The sequence below is a fragment of the Artibeus jamaicensis genome, unplaced genomic scaffold, assembly GCF_021234435.1.
Source record: "Artibeus jamaicensis isolate MK-2021 breed Jamaican fruit bat unplaced genomic scaffold, CSHL_Jam_final contig_354, whole genome shotgun sequence".
NCBI classification, from domain to species: domain Eukaryota; kingdom Metazoa; phylum Chordata; class Mammalia; order Chiroptera; family Phyllostomidae; genus Artibeus; species Artibeus jamaicensis.
In genome coordinates this window covers 43,112,154-43,136,605 of record NW_026521803.1, presented here as the reverse complement: position 1 = coordinate 43,136,605, position 24,452 = coordinate 43,112,154, and positions in this window count along the sequence as shown.

The window sequence follows — 24,452 nt, the reverse complement described above, 5'->3', positions numbered from 1 at the left end:
AGGTGGGGACACCCCAGGGGAGAATGGCCAAGGCCAAGGTGACAATGGAGAGACCCACATTTAACTTCTTCCAGAGCTTTGGAATCAGAGCAAGTCGGAATCACTAACAAGCAAAGTCTCAGCCCTCAGAATCGAATTTGAGATACGCTGTGAGGTCCATCAACGCCCACAGTCATGGGCTCAGAAACACAGAGTCCCCCACGGAAATCAAGGTAAAGCTACCAGTATCAGGCACAAGGCATAGAAACCGGGGAGACTGAAAATGCAGGGAAAACAAATTAGGAAATTCATAGGATCTGAAAGGGCAGGAAAAGTCAGAGAAGGAGGGACACAGGACCAGCCTAACTCCGGCTTCCTGCCATGTCAGAGCAGGCCCTCCACACACCCCTTAGGGGGCTGGGACACAGAGGGGACGCAGGGAAGTCCACGCCCAACCCGAGCAAGGAAGGCACACGACAGACCTTCCCCTCAGTGTCACCCAGAATGGGCCCCTCCTCCCACCTCGCACAGATCATCCCAGTGCATCCGGCCACGGGCCCCACCAGGAGCTCGGATGAGCCCACCTCCAACGGGAGCTTGTACCCCGGGGCCCCTTTCCCTCATGTAAGTAAAACTCCCGAAAATTACGTTCCTGGAGGATGAAAGGCGATTTGTTCCTCGTGCGCTTGCCCCATGATTTTTTATTTTTTTATGCACAAACAAAATAAATTGAAAAATTATTTTTGACAAGAGCAACTCCTACCGGCGTACTTCTGTGCCGCACATCGTCTGGAAGGACACGGAGAATGAGAAGCCGTGGGTGCTCTCCCTGCTGGGCGAAGCGTTTCGTTCTTTTAAAGGTAAATGTTTCTATTTCTAACGCGTTTTTAAGATGGAGGACAGACACTGCTTGCCCTCCACAAAGATGTCTTCTTTGTCTTTAGCGTGTGTGTGTGTGTGTGTGTGTATGTGTGTGTGGGATGAAGCTGGCGGGGGAGCACCCACCATGGACCGTTCACATCAGCAGGCCCCGTGCTCAGGAGGCCCCAGGAAGCCAGAGCCCCTCCGCTCACTGGGGCTCCCCACTCGGCCTCCAGGCACACGGCTCATTGGAGCTCTGATTTGTCCCCACGTGTCTTAAACAGTACAAAGTCACCTGCTTTCCATTCCAGAGATGGAAGAGTCTGGCTTTCCATCTCAGCGAAGACGAGTTTACCGAAACTTCCAGACAAGAGCTTTCCTTCAAGCATGCCTGCCACCCCCTCCTGGGGCTCACGAGGGACTCTGTGACCCTCCAGAGCTTTGTCGCAGCTCCTCATCATCAGTTTTGAATCAGTTTGTTATTTCTGACCCACTTAGTGACTGTCTGCTTGATCAGCCACTCTCCTAGTAACTGCACCCCAGAGACATTCAGAGTTTGGGGAGAAAGTATGGCTTAATAGACAACAGCGATACAGGGTGATAAATATTTTGAAAGCGGTGTCCCAAGAGTGGGGACTCGGGGAGCTCACACACTTTGAGGGTCCCCAGAAAGCTGTCTAAGGAAAGTGACAGCTCAGCTGAGGTTTGAAAGTAAAGAGCTACACAGGTGGAAATGATGAAAGGCATCCCACGTCAGCTAGAGCTTCCTGTCGTTGGGTCTGGCTAGAATGCAGAATCATCAACACTCGGAGTTTGAGATGACAGCGAAGAAAAGGAGGTTGCAAATCACAAGGAGCCATTTGGCTAAGGGCAAAATTAAATAAACAGGCAGATAGCCAGTACCCCTGCCCTCTGGAAAAAGAACATGAAAAGGGACCAGAAGTAACCCCAGGAGGGCTATGGTATCACACAAATTAAGGAAAATGTGTTTTGAGAATGAGAGAAGAGGTGCACTCTGGGTAGGAGGGACGGAATAGACAGCAAGACTATGGATGAAAACAGACCTCGGACCCACAGTCCGCAGCTCCCAGCCCTGAAAACCACAGCACAGCCTCCACAGCAAGGGGCCCACTCCGCCAAGCCCTGCAGCCTCCCTCACCTCCGCCCAAGCTTCCAATTCAGAACCACCAGGGAAGGCCAGGCACATCCCTGGGGCAAGCACACAGGACGCCCCTGCTTCCAGGCAGCCCATCTCCAGCATCCCCGGCCCACAGCCTCCAGTCCCACCTGAATTCAGGGCACACCTGAAGCTTGACCGAAGGGAGAGTGACCCTCTCCAATTATTAGAGAACTCAGAAGCCATCAGGCAGAAATCACCCGGCCGGCCACCACCAGCTTGGTCATCTCTGAATGAAGCAACCTCCACCCAGGTTGCTTTGCCTCCTCCATTCCTTAATGGGCTTCTACCTCTTTGCCTCATTAACTCTTTCCAACATCTTAGTGCCCACTGAAGTGCCACTGTCACCAGGAAGACTTGTCCCTCCTGTTTGGCTTAACGGGACTTGTTACACCTGCAGCTAAACTACGAGTTTTGTCCAATGCCCATCTCCTCTACTAGACTCTTGGCCTCGTGAGAACAGCATCTGGCCTGGACCGGGTGTGTGTCAAAGGCTTATTGTGTAACTATGACAAGGCCAAGGAAAAGAGAGGAGGCTATGGAAAAGGATGACAGATTATGGAACAATATTAAGGGGCGGCTTTAGCTTTAGGACATAATTTAGAATGAAATCTATATGGCTTAGCAGTTAAGACTAGAGGGGAGGAAAGATTCTGTTAGGAATGATAATAGAACAAGGTAGTTAAAATCTGTCAGCATGACTTAAATTGATGGTATTGAAGAAGGAAGAACAGCTAAGGTCATTTATTTCTGGTCTCCGGCATACTTTGCTTGATAGTATATGCAGATTCATAAATAAAATGTAGGAATTCTAAACTTGATCTCAAGTTACACCAGAGAAAATTGTTGAAGAAAATAATTTCTCAGTTTTGAGACTATGTTTTGAGCATTTGTTAAATCATGGCACAAAAAAGTACCGTAAAATCAACAGGAATAGAAATTACTAGCAAAGAAAAGGATAGTAATGACCAAATTATCTGTTTACCTGCCTAAAACACCAAGTTGATTAATATAGCTCATTATTAAAATTGATACAAACATTGTTAATTTTTTTCCTCCCATGCGGTATGTTTTAAAGAAATGGGCATAAATAGTGTAATTTACTTACTGGTTGTTGTTTCCCAAAAAAAGATGCATAAATAACTATGCAAAAGACCATTATGCTTGATATTAAAATTACATTAATTACTTTTACCAATAATAACATTAGTTTAACTTTTTTTAAGATTTTATTTATTTTTAGAGATAGGAGAAAGGAAAAGAGAGAGGGAAGAAAACATCAATGTGTGGTTGCCTCTCACACGTCCCCTACTGGGGACCTGGCCCACAACCCAGGCATGTGTCTCGACTGGGAATCAAACCAGTAGCCCTTTGGTTCGTAGGCCAGCATTCAGTCCACTTAGCCAAACCAGCCAGGGCAGCTTAACATTTTTTTATAGTTTATTGGATACTAAGAATATGCTGAATGGGTCATCTAACTACCTGAGGCGCTGATGGCTAGGAAACTAATTTTCCTGGGGCAGCTGACAGACAGCGCTCATTGAGGAAAGCCGCAGGACAAGCGGGCCACCTGGCCAGATGTTCTGTGTCGGAGAAACAGGCTCTGTCTTCCCTGAGCCCAGCACCTCCTCCTGGGCGTCAGGGGAGACGTCTCCTCCGGCAGGGCGCCAGATGAAATCAGGTGTTGAGCACAGAGTGCAACTTACTGTGAATGGTTTCAACCGTCTCAGCAAAATTCATTTCATGAAGAAAAACAAAGCAAGGCTTCAACCTGCCTCTCTTCACAATCCAGGGTTTTAATAAATTTGCAAGATGAAATGTTCGCCTGTCTCAAGACTTGATGCCATGACTGTGCAGGCTTTGAGAGATTTACAAATGAGATTTAAAAACAGTTTTCTGCATCTCTGATGAGAGAACCCCGAAGCCCCTCCCGAAACATCCCAGATCCAGGGTGTGGTAGCTGGGTAGGGAGGGCACTAAGGAGCAGGGCCAGCACAGGTGACTGTTTCCTAATCCTCAAACAGCAGTGCCAATATTCCAGGAAATAACTTCGTAGGTGTCCCTTCCCCAGCCCCTTCCCTTTTTTACAGCAGGGCCCCTCTGCTACTCAGGACTTCAACTTTAGGAAAACCCCAGAAAACCTACATCTGCCCAGGCTACGCAGGCACCTCGGGCAGTTGCGTTATCAAGCTGTTTACATGACGACAGCAGCTGTCTAAATACCTCAAACAAGTCATAGCAAGTCAGCGTGCCATGCTGCAATTCTGGTTTTTTGTGAGGGCTTACAGGCAGACTCGAAACAATCTAGCAAGAAAAATTACAAAAGATAACAACGCTTTTACGTTACTGAGTCTGGCTCAAATTCACCACGGGCAGTTGGTAATCCCATAGCTCCTGGGGTAACTCTTTCTGGAACTCTCCAAATTCAGGACTGTACCAGCAATGGGGTAAACAATGCACCCTGAGAGTAGGGCCTAAATATTTTTGGAAGATAGAAAACTCAGCCAGACGAGCACGTTTTTAAAACAGGGCATTTTGTATCAGTGACGGTAACTGTGTGTGTGAATCCAGGCAACTTTTCTCCCAGGCGCCATTCTTCCCAGTCTGAACGAGAAGGCATTTTACACTGATTTGTGGACAGTGAGTGTTTAAATCTGTTCCATGTTTAAATTCACGTTTTATTCTCACCGAATTTTTAAAATAAATCCTAGAAGGAAACGTGGTCACAAAGGAAGGGCCGACCTACTTGCGGCAGCCGCAGGAGTCAAGGCCGTCACAGGTGCGGAAGAACAGGGTCACACACTCACCCCGACAAGCTCAGGGGAGGCCGGCGCGGGTGCCTTACAAAGGCAGAGTTACCTAGTGTGACCACATAGGAAGGTCTGGAATTTAAAACGTCCTGACTAAAAGCACTGTATGGCGAGTCATCATGCCCTAGGCCTGCGTTTCCCCCTAACAAAAGTCAGCCTTTAACTGAGCCTGTTCTTCGCCTTCTTGCATCTGTAACACACCTGTGGAATGGTGGAATGTTAGATTTCCTTTTTCCAACCCCTCAAAGCACGGACACGCACCAGGGGAAGACCACAGCCCCTCATTGTTACTACCATGTTAACTGTTGACTGTGAACTACCCTGCACCCACCTGCATAAAAGTGCGTGTCAATCATTTTACTCTTTGTCCAATCCCAGAGGCTCCCAGCTTTGCTCTCTCCCGCCTCCCTAATAGAGTTCGTAGAACCCCCTTACACCTGCTCTTTTGATTGTAATGTACAATATAAAATAAGGTGCAAAACTGTTATTCTCTGGAGCATTTTCTCAATCTGCTGAGGTCTTGCTTCCCAGCAATTGTCAGTTTGGCTCAAATAAACTGATAAAGATTCCCGCAGGTTTGGACGTTCCTGTCGCTGACTCGGGCTGTGTGAATGTGACCTGTGTGGAAATGGGGTCTTTGAAGACGTAGTCACCAGCAGGTGACCGGGATGGGCCCTCACCTAGTAAGACTTAGAGGAAGTGGAGGAGACACACGGCGCAATAAAGGAGAATGACATGAAGCCACACACCCGGAGAGAACACCGAGTGACAATCAACACAGAGACCCGAGTGACACGGGTGCAAACCAGGATGCCCCGGGGGGATGGCAACACCTGCAGTGAAGAGAAAAACATGGACCGATCCTCCACCAGAGCTCTCAGAAAGCCATGGCGCTGGTCACGGTCCAGGGCTGTGGGAGGGTAGGTCCGTGTGGCTGTAAGTCACCCAGTGGGCAGGACTGTGTTATGACCAGCTTTAGAAACCAGTGCAGGGGGCGTGTGCAGAGGGGACCCCTGAAGAGGGGTCAGGGCAGCAGAACCAGGCAGAGGGAGGGGTCACCACTGACCTCACATGGAACCCAGGGGCTGCATGTTTGGGTCGGTAGAAATTTCCAAATGAAACCTTGGCCAAAGGGAAGAGAAAACATCTAGTGCCCCAGGAAACACCCCGGAGCCCGGGTTGACCACCAGGGCCATCCCTTTCTGCCTAGTGTGAAACCTGCAGTGAGTGCAGGAACCGTGCCCTTGACCCCAGGCGACAGGACACAGCTGCCCTGGGCCTGCCTGAGTGCACAGGGAGGCGGGTCCAAATGTCAATCTTGAAGAACCGGGGAGGGGGAAACCAAGCCTGGGCTCCCTCATTTTGTACCATCAGCCATGGAAGGAGACATGTCGCCTCTCAAGCATCTGCCCTAGTGCCATTAGGAGAACTCTGCTATGCCACATTTCACGTTTCCACATTCATCTTCCTTCTGGAACAAATGCCTTACAGAACGCCACAGCCACAGCATAACACGACCTGTAATGATCTTGACTCCTACAACGCTGCTGTGGGCAGCACACGTCCAGCAGAAGTATGTGTTCCGTCTTTTATATAATATAAGTGACACTGAGAAGTCACTTCCCAGCCCCAGACTAGATTTTGCCACTAGGCGTGACCGCGTTTGGGCTGCTGCTAATAGAAGGTGACCCGGAGTGACATGAGCCACTTTCTGGTCTCCCCAGAGAAACACCCCACACAGCCCTGGTCTGTGCTGTCGTCTCTCTCTCTGGCGAGAATGCACCCCCGGGGGGGACCTCAGAAGCCAGGTGTTGAAGACAGTGAGGCCCCACACTCCAGGGCCAGCGTCCCCTGCTGACCTGGTCGATCCCCCGATATTTTAAGTAAGCAAGAAATAAATTCTATTGTGGGAGAGCCATTAATCACCCAGAGATGGACATCTCACTGGGTCTAGTCCCTGACTGACAGGAACCCGAGAGCCGCAGGACATCCCACTGCAGGTGGCCACCTCTGCACTCAGATGCCAGAGGAAAACCACCCACCGATGGGGGCTTCCGTTCCTTTGTGCCTTTTGTGCCGGGTCCTCACCTGTTCAGCCGCCAGCAGAAGCAGTTAGAGATAATGCGCTGAGGGAACTCAGCCGCGCTCTGGGGGTGATTGCAGGGAGATTAAAATAGCCTAACGACAAGCAGGTATTAGTCTCCTCTCCCACCGTAAAGGACAGTTATTAAAACCAACGATTATCAGCGAGGACAGCTCTCTGACCCAGGGGAGTTGGGAAAAATTGTCCTGGCTTCACTTATACTGATTTGGGTCCCCCGCCCCTCCAGAGACCTTCCCGAATCACCAATTAGCTCTGTGGGAAATGTAACTGGAGATAAAGATAGAAGCCTGACCAAAAAAATTGAGAGATACCTTTCATTTCCATCAAGTTAAATGTCGCTTTTTGTTCCCAGCAATATCTGCAGTCTCAAAGGGAGAGAGGCAATTTCGGTGGCCCCTAAAAGACGCACTTCCCCACAGGGACACATGAGCACACTGTCTGACAATGGCTTTTCTCTGTCGTTCCTGGCTCTTCCCTGTGCCCTACTCAGCGTCTAATTTGCTGGCTATACAATCCCTGTAACCTTGCCTAGAAACAAAAATACAAAAAAGCTCCCGGCACGACAGCATCGCTGGGGGGTGCTGTACCCCGTTTCCCCAAATCCCAGCTGCTGCGGCACTTCACAAATTTTTAAGCCCGGGTCACTCTCCTTTCCACAATCTATGTTTAGGGGGTCCACATTCACAGTACACTTTTTGAAATGTTCAGCATCTCCTGCCCCCCTCCCGCCCCCACCCAAACATCACCTTAGGTCACCCTGTCACAGGTCTCAGCCACTCCAAAGACTGACAACTTACTCCGAGGGTTTTCTGCCCCACAAAATCCTGTCTGCCTCGAAGCCCAGGCTACCGGGCTCCCTTCCCCTTGTTCTGCACTGATCTAGCAGCAGCTGCACTGACTAGGGTCAGGATTTGGGAGCTTGCACGGATGTTATAAACCCTATAGCACAGCTCCCTGGGGCCTGCAGGTGAAGTGACTTACTGGAGGTCACCGGACTAAGCAGTGGAAAATCAGATGCATTAACCTCAGGCTGCTGGTCCCTGGTCCTCACCCTTTTCCTGCTCGGAGCTGGGAGACTGGTGTCAGGAACCCCACGCAGTCTAAATGAGACTGAACAGAAGCTCAGTGCTTGCCTGGGCTGCCCTGTTCCCAGGGTTAATTAGGGGGCTTCTCATGTGGCACATCTCAGTGATGCTCCCCAGTGCATTCCATGCCTTTGGAGTGGCAAGTTTCTCTCAAGTTCAACTTCCAGTGGGAAACACAGGGGACTCAGTCCTTGATGCTCCAATGCGCCATGTCAATTTATGACTGTGCAAACTCATGACCAATTGTGAGTCGAGAGGACATTTCATGGGAAAGACTTTTAAACATGTAAACATGTGTACCCATTTCGATGGCTAAAATCCAAAATTCTGGCAGCACCCAATGCTGGAGAGGCTGGGGAGCAGCAGGAGGTCACGGTCACGGCCGCTGGGAGTGCAACATGGTGCAGCCACTTCAGGAGACAGTTTGGCAGCTTCTTACAAAACTAAACATGCTCTTACCATCCGACTCAGCAGTCATGCTCTTTGGTGTCTCCCCACAGGAGCTAAAAGCCTATGTCCACATGCAACCTGCACACAGATGTTTACAGCAGCTTTACACACCACTGACAAAACTTTGACGCAACTAAGCTGTCCTTCACAGGTGACTACCATGTCAAGAGTGGTACCTGCAGACAATGGAATACTACTCAGTGTGGAAAAGAACTACCGAGCCACAAGAATGTGTGGAAGAACCGTAAGTATACGTCACTAAGGGAGAAAAGCAAGTCTGAAAACACGATGTTCTGTACCATTCTAACTGCAGAATAAAAAGATCAGCAGTTGCCATGGATTCAGGAGGAGGTTAGGAGGGTTGAACAGCTGAAACAACAGTTATTTCTAGAATGGTGAAGTCACTCCGTACGGTATTGTGATGTTAGATTCATGACATAAACCTGTCAAAACCACAGAACTGTATGAACCAACAGTGAAGCTCAGGCAGACGGTGGACCTTGGATGATACTGAAGCATTGATATAGACTCACCCATTATTATAACAAATGTACCACACTGATGCAAGACATTACTCGTAGAGGAAACTGGGCTGGAGAAAAGGGGTGAATGGGGTTCCTTTCCTCCCAATTTCCCTGTGAACACAAGACTGCTCTGGAAAATAAAGTCTATTTTTTAAAAACAAATGCTGCATATTTAACAAGCATTCCCATGTTGATCTAGTCCTTGCTGACAATTTCCCAACTGCGAATTTTCTTAGTTCCACTCGAGTTCCTGGGACAGCTCCCGATGCTGCTGACTCGTGTCCTGAACGACTCAGCAAACACTACTGAAGCAAAAGTCCACGCCTTCATGGATAGTACTTTCTAGGGATAATAGTATCACACACATTTGTGTTTCCCTGACATGCTTGCCAGACAGTGTTCTCAATTCTGCATGTGTGTTAACTCATTGAACACAACAGAACTTCAAGGAGTGGGATTATTTGTATCATCCGTATACAGACAGGACAACCCAGCTCCAAGGGGCTAAGTCGCATGCCTGGAGTTACACAGGCAGAAAGGTGGGGAGGGAGCTGAGCTCCAGGCCCCATGGCGGGTTAAAGTAAGGCAAAACTTAGGACTCCGACAAGTGACTACAGTGTTCCCAAGAATGCTCAGAACTTGGTAGCAGAAACTAAGGAAACAAAAATGAACAATAAAATTAGACACCTCAAGGCATCCCTATGAAGTAACAACTGGCTCTGTGTGGTAGGGCAGCAAGAAGGAAGCCTGAGTGAGACTTGGGGGGTCAGACTTCCCCGGGAAGACGTCAGCCAAAAGAGGTGGAATGTGGAGCAGAGAGGTGTCTGGGAACTGCCGAGTTTGATGAGCCCAGTTGAGTGTGAGGGGATGGTCAAGGGCGAGGCTCGCCTCGGTGGGATCGGGGACAACGTGCTCTGTCCGCGGTTCTTCAGAGGTTGACCTTGGGTCAGCAGCACCACCTGGGAACCTTTGAGATGCAGAGTCTCAGGCCCCACCTCAAATGGCCTGAACCGGAAACTGAGCACACAGCCCTGCAGGTGACTCGGGTGCGTGCCGGGTCTTGAGGACTCCGGGTCTAAGCCCTTCTCAAGTATTTGGATGTCACAGGCCAGGGAATGGGAAGTTATAGGAGGATATTAGGAAGGGGAGAGACCCAGCAGGTGTAGCAAGTAAAATCCTTACTTAGTAAACAAAACGAAGCCCCAAGGTTGTTCTTAGATGCTTTGAAAATATTTTTTAAAAATCACAGGGTCAACTGATTATTGTATCTTCTAATTCCAAACAGCTGTCTCTCATGCTATTGGTTACAGGAAAAAAAAGAGAGAGAGACTTTTGATCCCAGCTAATGCCTCGCACTATCCCCACCAGAGACATAAACGCGACACACATCACACCAGAACTGTTCTGATATGACCCCAGAGAACATATTTGGGCTGTGAAACTAGGAAATAAAGCCAATGAAGAGGCAATTGTTTGGCTCCTTTTTATATTTCCCCCCTTGGAGGCCTGTTTGGAACTGGCTGACTGGGGCTACCTCCATTTTGCAATGAATCCACTCCCTTTAATGTCCAGAGCCCCTGGCAGGCCCAAGAAGCCAGGCTGGGTTTGTGGGGAGCAGGGGACTGTACCATTCACCTCGCTTTCTCTACCCCTTTGGGATAAGGGGGCTCTTGTTCCACTCCCACTGGTGGAAGAGTTAGGATTTGGGGGCTTCCCACGGTTCATGCGCAACAACCTCATCACCTGATAAAGTGCGAGTAAAATCTTTAAAGAACGAAACTGGTTCGCAATAAAATATGAAGAAATGGAAATAAGATTAGGATCGTACAAAAAATGGAATAGAAACTCATAAAATAGGACCACCCTGTTGTGGGCCAGTCTAAGATTTATGGAGGGAAATTAGACACTGACCCCTGGGACACACAGGTGAGCAGAACCTGGAGCTAACTATTATCATCACCTTCAGAAACCTGGTCCCCTCTGCTGTTCTTCATTAGCCAACGTTAGCAGGTTACTGGAGACCTGCACTTTGAGATGACTGTGTGTCTAGGTGAGTAACTTCCTTGTATGGTTTATCCCACTTAGGACTTTTCAACTGCTGTGCCTAAAAGATTATGGAGAAATGAAGGCATTTATTTACTACAAATAAAAATAAACCCATCAACTGTCTACATCATTTATAGGTCCACTGGAACTGAACCTGCTTTTTTTCCTGATAAGCATCTGGAATTTTCTGCCTACGCCTATGGCTGCAGCCGTCTGGCACACGACACACTCCAAGCCCATGAGGGTCATTTTTCAAAGTCGGTTATTCCAAGTGCAGTAAACTTTAGAACAGATATTAATAATAGTTGGTCCGCTTGCCTCTGGCCTGCCTACTACAGAACCATCCATCCCACTTGGTCCTGGGCTACGTGGGGTTTTTAAACACTTCACTAGTTTTCTACTTTAATAATTCATTCTGCATGTGAGCAGCAAATAAAATGACCTACCCTCAAAATGAATGAGGTGAGTGATCTACAGTAGTAACTACTACTTTTGAATCAACCGTATTATTTTATATGACAAAGCAAATATATGATTTTTCTCTGGGAATATAGGCTTTGGAACTTCTTTAAAATCCTAACTGAATAAAATGTCCATTATTAGGATCTCCCAGAGCAATTTATAAATAACTTTAAATCAAATTACATTTAAGAGGCTAATCAAGTATGTTCATTAAAAACTCAAGAAACACAATCTTCCCCAAACACTGTTTTTTTCTCTCTTTTTTCTGGTTATAGAAAATCCAAAACTAATGCCAATATTAGACTTCATTTCTTTTAACAACAACACAATGAAAGTTTGTAAATCCATCAATTTTAGAGATTTGGAGGCAAATAAAGAATCCTATTAACTACATTTTTGAAATATAATTTTGCAAAGCGGTATTATTTTTATCGCCTTCATTGAATCCGTCCTCACTTATGTTACACAGACATGAAATTCCAGGCGTGGGAGAGTCTGACTTCTGAGTTACCCTGGTTACACCCTTGCAGAGAAGTTACATTGCAGATCAGCAACACAGTTGTAAAAATCATCACAGTCACCAAGTTCAACGTCTCATCAGAAACTCCACAGAATTTTTAATAAAGACATTAAAAATTCATTAGTTCTCACTACACATTTTATATTTAAGTCTGATTTGTAGAAAGTTCTTCCACACTGACTTTAAATCACTTAAATTTCAACCTGGGTAGTTTCTAGTTCGTCCACTTGAGACTGAATAGTCTTGTTTATTTTCCCCTCCGACAGCTAATGATTTCTCATGGCTCTGAATATGCAGAAGTTTTAAGCCCTTGTGCATCCATGCCATCCACCTTAAAAGTCCTTTTAGAGCTGCACCACTGAGAACTGCAGGACGTGATTTTCTCTCCACACAACAACGAGTAGTAACAATGAGCCACACATTGCGCTGGATGGTCGGGCAGGGTTTAACAGCCCAAGGACTCCGACTACCAGAACTGAATCTGATTTTCCTTAGAAGCTCAAGGTCATGGTATCTTTTCCACCAGCATTCTGCACCATTCCTTATACTATTGGGTTGGCCAAAAAGTCTGTTATGTTTTTTTCTGTAAAATACACTCTTTTTCATTTTTCACCGATAACTTTATTGATGTGGGTATTTTGAGCATGTCGGCTATCTCCTGCTATTGGTTTCTAGTGGGCAGAGGCCAGGATGCTACTAAACATCTTCCAATGCATAGGACAGCCTCACAAGAAAGAATTATTTGGCCAAAATGGCAATAGTACCAAGAAACTTCCCAAACCATTTTTGACATGTTTGATCAGTCACAGCACCCTTTCCATACACTGCAGAAGCCTTCTTTTTTCGCTTTGCATTTTTACCTTTCTTGAAATAATAAAGCACAATATTCTGAAAATGTTGTGAATTTTCTCTCATTTTCAATATTGAAATGGCTGAACAAAAATTTACCAATTTTGGCAAGTTTTTTAAAAAATGCACACTGATATGACAGATGTCACAATGCAATCTAAGAAAATTGTTTCGAATGAAGTTCAAGACAACTAAGCATGACTAGAGCTATTGTATGGAAAAAATGTATCGGACTTTTTTTGGCCACCCCAATAGCTTCTGCTGTGAGACCAACAAGACTGACGTGGGCCACTTCTTGTTAATGCTTCTAAAACCCATTAACAAATCTTAAACTGTCCCCCAAACTGACAAGAAGTAACCACTAACCCATCCTCTATCATCAAGAAAAAGCTGACCTTATAACCAATCACTCTGCCTCCTCTAACAGCTGCTTTATAACAAGATGTACCTGAGCCTCATTTGTGTTCGGTTTGCCTGCCCCCTGTTCACAAACCATCTTTCTGGTTAATGCACAATAAACATTCTTTGTTAGTATCTTGGCGACTCGGTGGTTTTACACCTCCTCTATCTAAATTTGATACAACAAACGAATTCTGGATGGAAAATAAACGAAATCGCGGACACTAAAGCAATGACCACACATGCCTATCGTGTTGTATCTTACCATGGATTTCTAGTTCATTACACAAAATTACTGTCAAGTCACCCAATATCTGTAATGCTTTGCTACATTTATTGCTGTGACCTCGGGGCAACCCTGGCTCTCCCACTCACTAGTTGAGGCCAAGGAATTAAACTAGTTTAAGCTTTAGCTTCTTCATCTCTGAAGCTCAGACAATAACGCTTACTTCACCATGTTCCAGTATGTACATATTTCTGTTTCTCAAAGTCTAAAGCACTATGTCAGCATTTTCCAAAACAGTATCAAAACAACTAATGAGATTTTCCTCTTGTTTTGTTTTTTCCCCTTTCTGAAGCGGCTACATAAATATTGTGCTACAAAAAAGACAACTGGTACATCTGTTAACCTTCTGTGTCTCTTAGGGCTCCAGGAAGGGGAAAAAATAAAATATACAGAGAAGCAGAAACACATAACAAGGCTGAAAACGCAAAGTCCGGGACAACAGAAGACAAACTTATGGAGAAAATAAAAGCCAGGAGAGGCACTCACCCAAGGCAGCTGGGTGGTTCTCCCTGAAGAGCTCTCAACGAACTGCAGCAGAGGGACAACCCAGACAAAGAGCAGGCGCGGACCTCGGGGCCACGCACCTGGTAGTTACTAATCACTTTCATTGGGAACAGCTGGCCAGGTGGGCGTTCCCTCCGCTTTCACTGGGACCCCGGGTCAAAGTAATTACTGACAACCTTCATCTGGAAGAGCCGGCCACGTGGGCGGTACCTCTCCCCTTTCCTCGGGATCTTGGACGAATGGCTAACTTTTTATGCCTGACAGCTGGCCGGGAGGGGGCCAAACCTGTCCTCATTCCCAGGTATTGTGGGCAATAGAGAGACACTATTCAACTTCTTTGATATAACTTGAGAACCACTCTCAAGAGAAAATGGTTGGTCTAGGTAGCAAACTAGTTCAGGTTGACAAGCCCCAAATAAAAGAGCAAAGCTTGAGGATTCTCTGGACTTCACATACGATGCAGATGGAATTCTGGGAAAACTGGGCAGAAGCCTGCAAGGGTTGAGAATTCTCACCAAAGTCAGCTCCTCCATCTCTCTGTGGGGTCTGGGTGAGAGAGGAAGACAAAATTTCACGTTGCTCCTTCCTTTCCAAATTTAGATTAGTAGAAAAAACATTTGTAAGAATTAGATCTTTGAACTGTGACTCATGAATTTGCTGGTTGTCCTTTCTCTCTCTCAGGCACAGCTGTTGCTTTCTTGTTGGTCTGGTTTGTATCCTGGTAACTTGGCTTGTCAACCGCCAAGTTGGTGGCCCCCAGAAAACATGGTCAAAGAGTGGTGTGGTTTGCAACCCCTGGACATTCTGGGCAGAACTGTGCATGGTAATAGGAAAGCCCTTGATTATCATTTAGCTGTGCAAAGAGGCGTCTGTGCTGTGGCCAACTATTGCTGTACTTGGACTGACCCTTCAGGGAAGTGAAGACTCAGCTCCTTGAGATCAGGGGACAAGCCAGATGACTTAGGAGAGTGACTCCTTCCCTTTGACTGACTTGATGCTGCCTGGTTTGAATCCTGGGGACCATGGCTCCTACTGGCACTCCAGATGTCACCCTGCTTAAAATAATCACAGTAGTCCTGCTGCTACAAGTGTGTGTGTGACCTAGAATAACATAACCCACAATATAGAAACAGATTAGTCGTTAAAGAGGTCAAGCCCTATCGTTTTACCATAAGCCCGAATAGCTAGATCTTCCTCTTCTGAGCTTTGTAAATGAAAACACAAAAGAGACAAACAAGTAAATAGATTTCTGTTATTGTTAGCATCCTGGCCTCGGTTCATTCAGGACACAACCTTCTGGATGCCCTACGACCATGTGTCAGCATCCTCCACTCACCCCTGAATCGAGAATCCCTCCATGTCTTCTCCATCTGGGGCACATGCTTCCAGAAACCAGAACTTGGAGAGTTCCTGCACCAGCGGCCACATGCGCATCTTTAGAAATAGCGCCCTGTTCATCACACGGAAGTTAGATAACTGCACACTTAGATGCATTTCAAAAGAAGCCCAACCCTCTCGAGCCATTTCTTTTCCAGAAACACATGCTTTGAAATGGAGCTGACATTTAGCTTATCCAGCTTTTGATACCTGCTAGCCTACAGAGCAAAGCAGTCTGGTTATTCTCAATTTCTCCCTCCGTGACTATAATATGTCCTTGGATAAAATAGTCACGTTTCCTTATGTTCCCTCACCAACTTCTGTTCTATTGCACTCAGAGAATCAGTTGGGCCCATTGTTTCTTACGTCTTTGCAGCCCTCAGACTTCCTGTGTATATAAATGTCCCTAAGGGTCACCCGGTTTTCAAAGTCAGACACTTGACTGTCGCATGCAGAATTTACTGAATTTTTGGAAAGCCCAAGAATCTGAACTATGGAGTACACACTGTAAGGTTTTGGTGTGAGTGTTGTGTATTTGTATTTTAAGAAACAATGTTCTACCTTGCATAAGATGAAATTTTCAAGAAGATGTCAGGATTTTCCCTAATTCTCTACATTTAGCCAAAGACATGACCCAGCTAATGCCTACGGACTGGACTCTGTGTCTCTTTAGCCCCTGTCATGAACATCACCCATTTGTCCACCTGGCCATGCAGTTCCATCATTTTCCTAAATAACATTTATTTTCGCATCTCTTTGGCTTTCTGATATGTTCTCTGACACCTGTGATCTTCTGTAAAGTGAGTATTTTTGGCACGTAAGGTTACTTTGCCTTCTCTGTCACAATTCTTCCTTGTATAATGTGCACATTTTCATCATGGTCGAATCTCAAGAGCTTAGGACCCTGGCAAATACTGGTCCTGTGAGTATTTGCTTGTGGCTGAATAACCATCTTTAATCCAAAACTCCATCCATACAACTATACTGATACCACTGAGACAATCTTGCTTTCTGAGCCAAAATCTTAAGATCTTCAGCTCATATTTTACATGTTCTAACTGAGTAGCAAAGTGTATTTTATATAGGTCGTTGCCATGAAATCAGGCTAGGAGAGCCAGCAGAAACATTCGGAAGCGACTGCTTTCACAATAACTATGTCCCAGTCACCATTAATTCTCTATTTTCCTTCCACAAACTCCATTCAGTATGTGTTAGTAACTCAACACAATTTTGCAACAATAACCAACACAACATATAAATGGAAGGGAATTCTGAGGCCATCACAGTTTCTAGTTATAACCTCAATTTTTTGAAAAGGGTATTATAGCTATCTTTTTATATAGATTAGAAATGGAGGTTCTCAGCCCATCCCCATGTGTACTGGCTCAAATGTGTGAAGTTATGTATTATATTTTCCAGTTTTTAGTTATACCACAAAATGGAAAGTTGGCTCTAAAAGATGTCTGGAAAGAAATCAAAATTGAAGACAATAGTAATAATGCAAGAACAATTTAACAGCAAAAAAGAAATTAGATGTGATTACTAATATTGTCCTAGTATTAGCTCTTTGATTTTGTGAGTTTAAAAACAATGGCGAAATAATTTGGTATGATAAAAATTAGACCAAAAATTTGTATCAAGAAAACCATTTATCATTTGTAATATGCTCTGTCTGAATGTATATTGTGAGATATTAGCTAATAATCAGCCATTCATTTGAAAAACAAGTATCAAGAACATGCAGACACCTCTTCTCAATGTTTCAGCAAATGGTAAATAACACCTCCCAAAATTTCAGTGAGCCTAATTGCAAGTGCTGAGAAGCTATTTTTGAGGTTGCTTACTTAAAAGACAAAAACCCCAAATCTGGAAAACACCTGCTCTTTTGAGTGCATTAGAAAACTACAGAAATAACACATGAAACACAGCATAACAGCAAAATAAAATCCATTCCTCTGTCAGCAAATACCACTAGAACACTTGGAAAACATTGCTGAAAACTTGAAAACACAGCGTTACAAAAATATGTGGTGTGAGGAAACTATCCCACAATTGGGTAGAAAATACAGATGTTGCTAATGCATCAACCTTTAGTGTTTTGGAATATTATAGATTCTCTTTCAATAATGAAACACATTGAAACACTACTTTTTGTGAGCCGAGAGAAGGAAAAAAATGACAGAAAAGACCTAGCCTCCACACTAAATTATTTCTTAATTAAACAGCAATGTTTCTCAGGGGAAATGCGTAGACAGCCGTGCACAGCACAGCTGCTCCGGCTGGAACAGAGGGCGGATTCCGGAGTCAGTCTGTGAGCCAGCGGCCAGGACGGCTTTTCTTCACTGCGTTATTCATAAGCACGAAAGCGCCGCAAATGTGTAAAATGTGTTGCAGAGCGTCGTGGATGAGGCTAATTTGATACAAATGGCACTGAGAAAATTCAGGTCCGTTGCTAAACGCTGCTGTGGATGCCACCGCCTGCGCCTGCTCATTGTTCAGCTCTTCTACGGGCTCCGCATGACTTCCGGAACCAACCTCACATCTACAGCATCATCAGTTTTCAGAATCATTGTCGACTGGTCAGAGTCAGGAGACCAGGTGTGGCTGGGACTGTCTACAGTCCCCCTTGGCTCTTGCCCACAGTCCCCTACGTTAAAAACTTCTCCCCCTGAAATGATTTCCCCTTGTCTCCCAGCATGCTTCATAGTTCGCACTAGGCACACCCCTGGCAGCTAGTAAAAGTGTAGAGGGGAGCCCTGGCTGGTGTAGCTCAGTGGATTGAGTGTGAGCCTGAGAACCAAAGGATCGCAGTTGGATTCCCAGTCAGGGCACATGCCGGGGTTGTAGGCCAGTTCCCCGCAGGGGACTCAAGAGAGGCAACCATACATTGGTATTTCTCTCCCTCTCTCCTTCCCTTCCCCTGTAAAGATAAATGAATAAAATCTTTAAAAAATGTAGAGGGGAAATATTTAATTGATGATAGGGAGATGGATGGATAGATAAGCAGGTAGAAAGACAGACAGACAGATATACTTATGAGATAGACTTTTCTTGTGTGAAAGATTTCTGGTGACCATAAGGAAAATGATAAAAATATCTTAGTAAAGTTAGAAAAAGTAATAATGTTGGGAAGGGAAGGAAAGGGACGGGACATTGTATCCAGGAAATATGCTACAAATTATTAAGCCAGATAGAGGAAATGAAAGCTATATTCTCTACAAAGGCCACTAAGTTGTCATGAGGTGAAGACTTGCTACCTGGAGCAGCCTGAAAAAGGGCCAGTTCTGTTTCTGAAAATAGATCTTGAGAGATTGGGCCGGGACCCTGTGGGCGCCCCCTCCCTCCTGCCTCACCCTTCGGGTCCCCCTATTGCCTACAATTCACTTTTGAGACCTGGCCAGCATCCTCCTATTGGGCTTCTCCAACAGCACTGCCGTTAGAGCTCATTCCAAAAGCCAGCCTGGCAGACAGGCTCCGAGAATGGGCCCCTCCTCTCAAGCACCAGAAGCACTAGAGGAAAAGATCTGCAGTGCCTAGCGCACAATTAAAGCCCCTAAAACAGACTGTGCCGCTGCTCACCCTCGTTAAGAGATGGGGGAATACGGGTGGAATTACCTTACAGCAAATTAGATGGGAAAGCAGAGAACATAATCATATAATAAAAGACCTCATTAACTCCTCCCATTTGTCAGAGTATACCACGAGTTGTCATTCTCGCTTTCAGAATAGACTAATAATACTTGGGCATCAACGCAGGGGATGACTGCAGAATTAGAAGCCAAATTTTCATTTTCTTTTTTTAAAAAGATTCATAAAATGCATTGATGTTGTATGGAATACAATTTTTTACATTCAGTTGTGCTCCAACAAAAGTCCAGCTCAGAACATCCAGACTGAGGTGTAAGCAGGTCACCATGCTTGACTTTATACTTTAAGAAATAGTCAGAGCCCTGACCAGTGTGCCTCAGTTGGTTGGAATGTCATCCCATAAACAGAAAGGTCACAGGTTCGATTCCTGGTCAGAGCACATACCTAGGTTTCGGTTCAGCCCCCCATCATGGCATGTGTTCGAGGCAGCTGATCAATGTTTCTCTCTCTCTCTCCTCTTTCCCTCTGTCTAAAACCAATAAGCATGTTGTGGGTGAGGATAAAAAAATATTCACAAATTTTATGAGGTGTCCCTGCTTATCGGGGAATCTTCTCTATTTCCCTGACCTGGAAATTTCTGTCTAGATGTTTCATGTTCATTAAATTGATAGGAGTTGAAAAGAAAACATTCTTCTTTCTTCCATTCAAAGTGCTTGGAAAACTGAACTGAAATACATGAACTTCATCGTTGATTAAAATACAACACAATAACATAAGACTAATAACTAATAACAAATTATTGGTCTTTAAAAGTTTGATAGTTTATCTTGCATGATCTTTTGCCACCGGATGTGATTTATTTGCATAGTCCAATTTTAAGATCACTGTCCATTCTTGAGAACTACATGTTAAAACCTTTTTTATGAAATATTAAAGAATATTTATTGATAGTTATATTTTATGCTAACCCTATGATCAAAAGGGTGTCTCTGACCTGTACTTGGAGAAAGGCTTCCTGTAATGTATTCATTCACAGCTCCTTCTTTGTTTGTTTTCTTTGTCAGACTCTGGGCTGTGGAACAAACACTGCCTCCCTCGAGGGTGTCTTTCAAACAATAAAGCGAAGAGCAGGTCAAGGAATGGGTTACTGACTCCAGGAAGCCGGGTGAGGGCTCAGGGTTGGGTGTCAGCGGAGGGTACTTAGCTGTTCAAAAGTCGCTCTCAGATGGATGTTGTGGGCTCATCTCCTTACCTCCAAATCTGCCAGTGTCCAGGATGGATAAGAAATAAATTCATTGGATTCAGTGACAGCTGCGGGGGAGTGTGTGTGTGGGGGGTCGGTTCTTCTTGCCAATACAGTAAAGAATTAAAGATTAGCAAGGGGTTAGCAAGCAGGCAGGGCTTATGAGCAGCACCTTCTCTGAGAAGAGAGTGGGCCTGGCCAAGGGGGGTGGGAAAGGCTCTTGACCCTGAGGATTTACATGATGTGTGGGATGGGTGAGCTTGAGTTACACATCAGCTCGGTGGGAAATGGCATGACTCGCTCTGCATAGATGTGGATAAACGTCTGTAAACTCAGATTTTTATCTTGTCCCAGACCACGCCTGGTTATTCTGTTAGAAACGGAGTATGACAGTGCATAAAGTGGCATGAATAGGTAAATTAAGTGGTGTCATGAATTAACCCGTTTCGTACAATACACAAGCTTGAAAACACCTCTAAAATGAGATATATCATTAATCAGCCTTCTAAGGGTCCTGGCTCAAAACCCACTGGAGCAGGGTTCTTGGTTTTCCACCCTACAGCGCCACCTACAGTCAAGAATCCCAAACAATAGGCAAAGCCTCCCCAAGGCCGTGGAAATTTTTCAAATTGCTAAGGGAGGCGCATGCAAACGCAAATACAAAGAGTGACTTGATTCCCTGATCAAAAAAGTCACTTTTAATTGGTAGACAACTGAGCATCAGTTCAGTATTCCATGCATCGTGTGGGTTTCCTTCCTGCATACTTACGAGCCAAATCACACAATGCCCAGCTCTCCAGGGAGCTGACTGAAGGGGCTGGGGCGGGCTCTGCCTCCCCCCCTCAGGACCTTCGCTCCTGGAGTGGGTTTGGGAAGCAGAGGGCTCAGAGCCCCGCAGGACACACTCCGACCCAAGCCCTCTGCATCATAGCAAAGCACTGGCACCAAAGGCATTCTGGGAACAGACATGAGGTCCTAACAAGGAGGATCCTGACGGGCAACCTGATTGGAGAAAATAAAGAGCAAGATTCGATCCTTTCCATTCTTTTTTTTCTTCCAAGCCAAATACCACCAAAGTGCATTATTCTGATAAATGCTGATTGCTATGTTGATAGAGTCACTAACAAGATGTTCTTTGATTTCATTACAATAAAACAACTTGCCTAATCTTGATTCCTGAAGCAATTAATCCTTAAATTACCCTGAGATGAGCGGCAAAGAGGTGTAGCCTAGCAAGAGGAATACGTTACTAACAGAAGGTCAGAGCAGCAGCTGAAATGCGCAGCCCGTCTGCCACTCTGGACCTTGGGCTCGTCAGGTTTAATTAATGAGTGATTTCACTTGAGTCTGTGTAGAAAGGATGCTTTTTACTTAAAAACTGATGACAGCTAATGAAAACTAACATAGGGTTGCTTAACACCAATCCAGAGGCAAAGGATGTGACCAACTCGGTATCTGTGAATTTGTGTCATGTAACTGGAGTTTCAATCCATGGAATTTGTGCCATTTTTAACACACTCAGCAGAGCACATAAGCAAATACCGCTGTCATAAGAATCATGAGGTGAGCAAAGAATTTAAACAAACATGTAAAAGTGTATCTAATAAAATATTTAAAATATATAAGATAAAAATATGGAACATATTTACAAATATGTAAAATACATACAGAGTAATATGTTGTGAGGTTTTGTTTTAAAAGTAAAATGAATCCCTAAATTGTCATTTATCACACTTTATGATTACAAAGCCTGTTAAATTAAAAAAATAGAAGATAAATAAACCATCAAAAAACCTCTAACCCAGACATAACTTAGATGCTTAAGCAGAGTCCAATATTGAATTATATTGCACATTGTTTATTACAATTTACTTTGTTCTTCTAAAATTCCACCTTTTAATTTATGATTATTCTAAAATATAAGCATCAACTAGGAAAGCCATTATAAAATCATAATACATCTTTCTAAGTGCAAGGAATTTAAAGCAAGGGATGGTGAAAAAAAACTAGAATATGCTGATTGCTTTATTCATCACTCTACTTGATCTCTAAGTTCTATTTATGCATCTTGTTCACTTAGCCAACTAAAGCAGGGATGGCATGGATGGAAGTACAGAACGGTGTTTCAGAGACATTGCAGACCGGACAGTGGCCCCCTGGGTTTGCCTGGGGAGGACGGGTCTTTTCTTCTTTCTGAACGGAATTGAGTTCTCGTCTCCACCTAATTTATGTGCTTCTTCTTCAGCCTGGCTGCACATTAGACTGAAATGTGCTTCTAAAATGTGCCAAAACCGGAGCCACAGTCCACTTAACTCAAGGGTCTTTCCGTCCCTGACCACCTTTAGCAGACTCCCTGGGTGGAGAGGTAGCGAGGGTTAGCACGCAGTGATGAGCCAGTGCGGAAGGTTGGTGACTGCTGGTCTGCATGAGGTTTAAACCAGGAGAGGCGGGCTGTAGATGGAAAAGAGAAGAGACCTGAACAGTGAGTCCCGGGCTCCACCTGCTTGTAGGGAGAGAGAGGGAAACAGCCCCCCTACATGGGACACGGTTCCAGGAATCCAGGGGGGATTGGGTCTGAGCAGCCCAGTGAAAGGTGATGTGGGGAGGAGGGGGTGGTCACCAGGACAAATGGTAGGTCAGGGACCATCAGGACTGAGAACTGACCTTTACATTTAGCAAAAGAGAGGATGCTGATAACCTTGACAAAAGCAGTTTGGGGTGATAGATGGGGACAAAATTTGATTCGAGTTTGTGGAAACAGAAATGGAAGAAAATGGATATTAAAAAAACCTTTCAAGGATTCTTGTTATAAGCAGAGAAATGGGATGGACGAAGGAGATAATAGTGGCAGGGGAAGTACATTTTTAAGGGAAAATGAAGACCACCCTGTCTGCTGATAAGAATGATCCGGGAAAGAAAATGGTGACGCGGAAGGTGAAGGGATTGAAACTGTCCCTTCAGTGTATGTGGCTTCCGATGGCTCCCACGTAGGACAAGGACAGGCAGAGTTCACCATAGAGATGCAGGGAGGCCAGAGGCTGGAGCAGGTTGTGGGGAAAGGTCTTAGACGATTTCCACTTTTTCCGGGGCAAAAGAAATGAAATCACTGGCTTAGAATGAACCCGGTGGAGAGGGGGGTTTGAGGCAAGAGGAGATGGGAAAGAGTCCGTAGTGGTGACCATCCTCCTTCCAGAAGTGTTACCCTAATGGTGTGCACATAGTATTTGCTCAGTAAATATTTGAGAAATGAATTTGTTTCTATCTGAAATGTCGATCCTTGATAATCTAGGTTTTATCTTGGTTTCCGCCAAAATCATCAGAAAAATGATCATTTGATCCACACTCCCTGGCTGTGCCCGAGTGGCACTGTTATTCCAACCTTGGTTTTTAGGGAGAGGCAGTAAGAGAAACAGCCCCTTCTTTGGTAGAGATTTTATACCGTATTTTTGGTGGGAAGATATTATCTCTAAGACACTTAGCATCTCCTCTCTGAAGCCCCAGGTAAAATTTTTATTTCGGAGAGGTCAGAAAAAGCTACTCAAACCCCATATTCAAACAAGCTCAGTGTGCCTCATTAAACAATGAGGTCTGTAGAAATGAATCCCTCCCTTTTTTATGTCTGCAAGCGACTCAGACCCAAACTTATGCCTTAGCTCTGACCATCATTTCCTGCGTGCGGTGCAGTTGGGATCCAATTTTCCCCTGAAATCTGCTTCCTCTTCTCATTTACATGTTTCCGAACTCTAATTTCACTCAAATTTACATTTTACCATTTTCTTCTAAACTACCAAGAATTTATTGATGATATAAAGCAGTGTATAAAACAGAAGTAAGATGGTGTAAAAACACATCAAGTTGGAATTGCACAGACGATTTGTCTAGGAAGTATCGACTCGTTACCGTATTTACATAGTGTTTGCTACTGTTGTATTTATGACGCAACACTGACACTCCCCTTAATCCCTGAATCTCAACACAAAACAGGGAAGATTGCCAGAGGTCCCCCACTAACGAACTTCCCGGGGAGGTCCCCCACTTCCTGGGGAACCAGCATCCTGCCCCGCACTGCAACCAGAGTGTGCTGGAATTTGCACCAAGCCCAGGGGTCACGGCCAGTTCTTCACCCAGCGGCACTCCCTTCTCTCGGTTCCTGCAAGTGGAATGTCGTTTCCTAAAAACTGTTCATAT